This window comes from Protobothrops mucrosquamatus, unplaced genomic scaffold (assembly GCF_001527695.2).
Source record: "Protobothrops mucrosquamatus isolate PMUCROS unplaced genomic scaffold, P.Mucros_1.0 scaffold49, whole genome shotgun sequence".
NCBI lineage: Eukaryota > Metazoa > Chordata > Lepidosauria > Squamata > Viperidae > Protobothrops > Protobothrops mucrosquamatus.
This window is the reverse complement of record NW_015386431.1, coordinates 1,348,046-1,354,487: the sequence shown is the minus strand read 5'-3', so window position 1 is coordinate 1,354,487 and position 6,442 is coordinate 1,348,046. Positions and strand designations below refer to the sequence as shown.

The 6,442-nt window shown below is 39.4% G+C and overlaps 1 protein-coding gene across 1 annotated transcript in view; it reads left to right on the top strand.

Annotated features, from left to right (window-relative positions):
* Positions 1 to 593: 593 nt before the first annotated feature.
* CNOT2 (CCR4-NOT transcription complex subunit 2) overlaps positions 594 to 6,442 on the top strand; it is a 67,188-nt gene continuing 61,339 nt past the window's right edge. Inside the window, exon 1 of the mRNA XM_015811796.2 lies at positions 594 to 879. The gene's annotated coding sequence lies outside the window, so the exon portion shown is untranslated. The remainder of the gene's footprint in view (positions 880 to 6,442) is intronic.

Sequence of the window (6,442 nt, the reverse complement as noted above, 5' to 3'; positions counted from 1 at the left end):
AGGGACCGGAGGTTGGGGACCCCTGTATTACAAGACTTGCTGTATTTTTAGTTGGAAAATAAATCTATCCCTCCTGTATTGAATAGAAATAGAAAATACACATCCTTCGATTAACAAACTGTTATTCTGAGGATTGCACAATGTGGTCACATTCTTACACAAAAGTCTTACATGCACAACAAAAACGAGGAAGCAGCCAATACGCCTCTTGAAATACACCTGTAGGGAGTCCAGGATCGTTATTTACATGTTCAGAAATGTCACTTTGGAAAACATCCCCAAGTGATTGCGGAATAGGAACTGCAAAATATTACAGCTTGGCGGTGGGGGGAAAGGAGAGTTCTCCCCAACTTCAACTGTAAACATGGTGCAAAACTACGGCCACCGAGTCTATGCTTTCCAAACGGCCCGAATGAGCGTGTGCGCGTTAAGTGCAGCAGCTTCCTCCTTCCACCGTGTAAAAAAAGTCCCCCTCCCCCTTTCCCCGGATGTCTCAGAATCAGTTCGCGGTTCATGCAAGGCCGCTCTCTCGGAAGTTGGGCCCCGAGATCCCGGCGGTGGCGGCTCCATTGCCGATTTCAGCCGCTCCGGCAGGACAAAGCTCGGCGAGAACGAGACCCGAATCCTGCCGCGCGCGAAACAGGCACACAGGAGGCCTCGTTTCCCACAGGAGCCCCGACGGGAGAGAGTCTTCGGTCGGGGAAGCAGTTCTTAGGCCAGCCTACCGCATCTGCCTTCCCGCTTGTCCCGCAGCCGCTGCCGGGCGGCAGCGGGGTCACGACGGCAGTGGTGGGGTCAGAGGGTAAAGGTCGCTCCCCCAGCATCCTCCGTGCGGGGTGCTCAGCCATCTTGGATCCTCGGGACAAGAAAATTCATGCGGTGAGTTCGGCCCTATTATTCTTCCCCCGCTACCACCTCCTCTGCTGCGGCCCAACTACGAATCTGCCCGGGAATCCGCGGTCGGTCGGGGAAGGGCTTCGGTTGGGTCCGGTGCGGTTTGGGCTCCTTGCGGTCTGTCTCATCCCCTCGGTTTCCGTTTGCTTTTGTCTCTGTGAGGGAGCGAGGGGGGGGAGATGTGTGAGGGAAATAGGAGGGGGAGGAACACGTCGCGGCGGTGGCGCGACGCTTAGCTCGGGAGTGCAGGATCCCCGAGGCCCAGCCCGCTTGCGTCCTCCCGCCTTTCCTTCCTCGGCGCTCGGAGCAAGGGGGAGGCCCCGCCGCGGGAGGCAGGACAGGGGAGCCGCGCGCTTTGGGGCTCTGGTCCTGCTTTAGCTCCTTCTCCGGCCCCCCCAGCTGCGTTTCCCGCCACAAGCCTCCCCTCGTCTGCATCGCTTGCGGAAGCAGCGCTCGGCCTACTTGTATCTCGCCTTGCCCTTTATGCCTCCGGGGTGCGAGCGCCGTGCGGGGTCCGCGTCGGAGCATCGCGTTCCCCCTGATGCCTGAAACTCGGGGTAAGGAACAGATAGCGCAGAATCTACTCCTCCTTATAAGTGTGGTGTGAGTGAGTGAGAGAGAGAGAGAGAGAGAGAGAGAGTTGACTCGTTGGTGGACTATTACTTTCAGGGCCTGCTTTCCCGGTGAAGAAGGCCCCTAACTCGTTGCCCATAGACCCTGTTGCCTCAAGAACTTCGTCGGACAGCTGTAAAAAATCTCTTTCCGGCCCAGCGATGTTTGCAGGACAACTTCTAGTTGATCGGTTTCGGTTTTTTATTCGGGACGAGGTGTTGAAGGTCTTGTTTTGGTTTTAAAGCATTCGTTCTGCAATAAGCACTGCAGCTCCTCGGTGATAAACTGATACTGGAGTACGCTAAAATGGCCAAATTTAATATATTTTCTTGCTTGCTGCAAAATGCAAAGCGATCCTTTGTTTGCATTGTTGTTGCATATAGGGACGTGATCAGACTTGTCACATTTTAGGGAATAGGAGTTAAGTTTTGGTGAGATAGATTGTTCAGGGCATCCACTCAGGTTAAAACGTGATGTAATCATTTTCTTATGTGGCAGGTAAGTAAAGGTTAAAACCCTGTATATAACAGAAATTTACTCTCTACATTGCAGTTGTTCTATGGACAACTGAATGTATTACTGTATTTTATACAAGCTTTATCCACTCTTTCCCTGCTTTTTAAATAATAAGGTGCCTTTTAAAATTAAAATTAGATGTGTCATGTAGTGTTCTTGTTAGTTTTTGCCTCTTAAACTCTTGGAAAGTTTTCAAAGAGTCAAAATATCCTAGACAACTGATTACTTTAATGCTGTGAACATTTTTTTTTATTTTTTGCTTTTGGGGGAAGACACTATTGTTACAAATGAAGAAGTGAATTGCAGTTCACAAAACCTTGTACCCTGTAAATGTAAACTGTAGAATTCTGAAGTGCCTGTAGGAGCTTGCTGTATTCTTAACAGCAATTTGTAGTATCCCTATCTTTGTTTTATTGTTTAATTTCCAGGAAGTGTGTGGTGTAAATAATAATAAATATGAATTGCTTTATGGTTTGTAAATATTTAGCAAAGCATTTGTAAGGAATGTAGTCATCTCTTCTTTAGTTGCTCAAAGTCTCCCCTCCCCCCAATAGCTAAACCACAAACAGGGTTTCCCCATAATGTCAAACTGAAAAACTCTGATTAAAAATCACAACACCAGTTTTTTAAACTTTGTTCAGTTCTGGTTATGTAGTGGAAAACGGGAATGATGGTTGATCATTTGGAATCTACTTTTTAATCTGTGAACATACAGCTTGAGAAAATCTATTTTTAGGACAGGTACAGAGGCTCTGTGGTTACTATTTTTCAGCTGTAAGATGTAAGGGTTTTCAGTATCTGAACTAAACAGTTAAGCACCCTTTCTTAGACTTCTAATAGTTTAAAAGCAGTTTAGTGTAGCTGTTAATGTACTAGACAAGAAAATGAGAAAATGTGAGTCCAATCCTGCCTTAGGCATGGAACCTGGCTGGGTGACTTTGAGCACTGTTTCTCAAATCAATTCATCTCACATAGTTGTGAGGAAAATGGAAAGGAGGATTGTATATTCTGCCTTGAGTTGGAACAAAATAAAGCCAGGATGGAAATCTAACCAATCTTTCTTAATTGTATAGCTTCAATGGCAGTTCAGCAATATTTATATTTCTTACATATCTGTAATTAGAATTACTGTTTACATGGATGAAGATATAATTAAATAAGAATTTAAAAACATGTAAAGCTCATAATTTTAAACAACACATGAAAAACTATCAACCTAACATTGCAGAAAATTATTAGTGAATGTCAACTATTGATTAAGCTGTTCTTATATTTTAAAATTTTTATACTGTAAACATAGATTTTTCTTTGAGGCTTTTCTGTAGATTGAGTACATGGTTTTTTCCACCAAGTCTTACCTTGAGGAATCTATAGTCAGAATTTATTATCTTTCTGCTTACTGTGATACTTGAGTGCAATGTATTGTCTGTTACTGTGTGCTACATTTTATAAAATTAGTCTGTTGGAAATATGAGGAATGGTTTAGTACTGTACAAAGATTGATTAGTATTTTAAACGTTTTGTGTTAATACTGATAGAACACTCAAATCATTAAGTTTTTTGTTAAATACAGGCTCGTGCTAAGACATAATGTATAGTAGATTGCTTTGTTTTTGGTTTTCTGTGTTATTTATTTATCTAATTTATACAACCTCCCATCTCACGAACGAGACTGGTCAGTCTACAACAAAACAATAAATATCTAAAACCTTTATCATTAAATAATTAAAAAACATTTAAAAACTATAAGAACAGAGCTAAAGCATTAATAATAAAGACACCTTAATAATAATAGAACCACTTCACTAGTTTATCAGTCAGTCCCCTGGTGTCCCAGATCTGCTAACATAACCATCTTTGGAGATCTTCAGAAGAGATGGGACCATTATCACTCCAGGGTGAGAAGATTCCACAACACGGGTGCCAAAACAGAGAAGGACTGCTGTTATGTGTAAACTATACTTTTTCTTTGTATGTTGCTTGAATCTAGCCAGTTGTGATTAATTTGACAAAGCAAAGTTAAAGAAATCATAACTTAGTGTGATAAGTGGTCCAACCTAAAAAGTGTGTTGCATAATATAATGTTGCTGAATTAAAAACTACTACTTTCATTTGTACCCATTTGTAATATGGCTCTCAGTGTCAGTGTCCCTCTAAATGTTAATGTAACATTGGGACACCAAATAGTTGTTTCCCCTGCAGTAGGGTACGAAGATGTAGTTACTATAACTGACTTTATTTGAACGGTTCAGATACATATTTTTATTTTTTTTAATGAAACTTGAATATATTAACTAGCTCACATACCATGGTACTCTATGATTTGTTTTAACCATGTGTATTGCAGGTTGTGAATCTAATCAGTAAGAGGTTTGCTTAATGAAACAACATAAATGTATTTCTCTGTGCATTCCTCTGTTATATTGACATTCAACTATTGAATATTGAATATTTAAATATTACAAACAAAACCAACATGACTTGGTTTGTTTGGCATATGAAGCTCTTTTTTGTTTCATTTTTCTGTTTGCAGATAATGAGCAAAGAGTATGGACTTATTCACACCACAGCTTGTTAAAGCAGGATTCTGTGATATTTTGATAAATTCCTCACAATATTTTCTAAAATTCCTATTGTATTTTTTCTTTTTTTAAAAAGGATTTAAGGCAGTTTAGTATCTAATAACTATGATTTCCAATACATAGATTGCTATGTCAGTACAATTATGTGTACTGTATATGCATTTGGCACTTGTACTAGGTGGTTTATATACAATTTTTTTATGTGGCTCAAATTTTGTAAATATAAGTTGGAAACAGTACATGTTCTCCAGATTCTCAGGCGTTCTGACTTGCTTAGGGTGTTCTACAACAACAACAACAACAACAACAATAAAGTTGGAAGGGACCTTGGAGGTCATCTAGTCCAACCCCCTGCTCAGGCAGGAAACCCTATACCATTTCAGACAAATGGCTGTCCAGTCTCTTCTTAAAGACTTCCAGTGTTGGAGCATTCACCACTTCCGGAGGCAGGTTGTTCTACTGGTTAATTGTTCTAACTGTCAGGAAGTTTCTCCTTAGTTCTAGGTTGCTTCTCTCCTTGATTAGTTTCCATCCGTTGCTTCTTGTCCTGCCTTCAGGCGCCTTGGAAAATAGCTTGACTCCCTCTTCTTTGTGGCAGCCCCTGAGATATTGGAACACTGCTATCATGTCCCCCCTCGTCCTTCTCTTCATTAATACATTTGATGTGATACAATACATTTGATGTGATAGAGATAATTTTGAGTATAAAACAGATAAAGGCTATTTGAATATTGGGATTTAAAAAATTGGGAAATATCAACATTTAACATATAATTAAAGAAGAATATCTTGATGTTTTAAATTGCTTCTCTCTTAGTTGCATTTGCCAGAGTACATTAGCTGATCAAGTATATTGTATTTTTTGAGTTTTAAAGAATTAGCAGTACAATCCTATAGGTAGTTAAATGGAACTTAGTTTCAAGTAATTCAGTCTAGGATTGTAGTCTGAGGTACTGGTTAACAGATCTTACAATGTTTATTGATGAGTTTCTGAAGAAATATTATTAAACTTCTGACTCTAGATTTGCAGGTAGTTGAAAAATATGTGATTTGATGTTTTGCACATGATCAAGTGCATATGTAGTTTCCCTATCTAAAAGATTTCTGTTGAAGACTGTTACCTATATGTTAATAATCTAGCTTACAAAGCTCTGGCAGATCCTGTGGTAACTACAGTATACGCGTATCCTGCTTTTATAGTTCAAATCTTCCTTTTTACTTATTAAAATATTCATATTTTATTTGGTAATATTTCAATACTAAAAAATCAGAGTATTTTTCAAAAAGCTAACCTAAAATTAAGCACAGCTATATTTAAAAAAAGAGGAAATGTATCTTTAAAGTAAGTTTATTCACTCTTTTTAAAAAAATACTGTAAATCTGGGGCATTTTATTTAAATTGATTGATTTAATTTATTAAAGTTTATTACACTTTCTACAGGAATTGTTTGAAAGGTGGCCATGATGAAGGGATATCCTTTCTGAACCAAAAAAAAATATTGTAGGGCCTGGATGCTATTTGATGAGAACTTTTTTTCAGTAGGTTAAATCAGTGGTTCTTAACCTTTTTGAACGAATCGCCCCCTTGAGCCAATGAGGAAGTTGTCATCGCCCCCCTCCCCTAACATAACCTCTCAATCACAACATAGGAAATAATTCTTCAATTTATGCAAACACTTTTTTTGTTTTCTTTAAAATTGTCATCAGGACATATCAGTGCAAATAATTTATTTCCAGTCTTTTCCCCATATCTCAACTGTGTGAAAAATTTTGGTGCCATCCATCACTATTCCCAAACTTTGTGATACATGTATTTCATTATTATCTTATTTATTCAA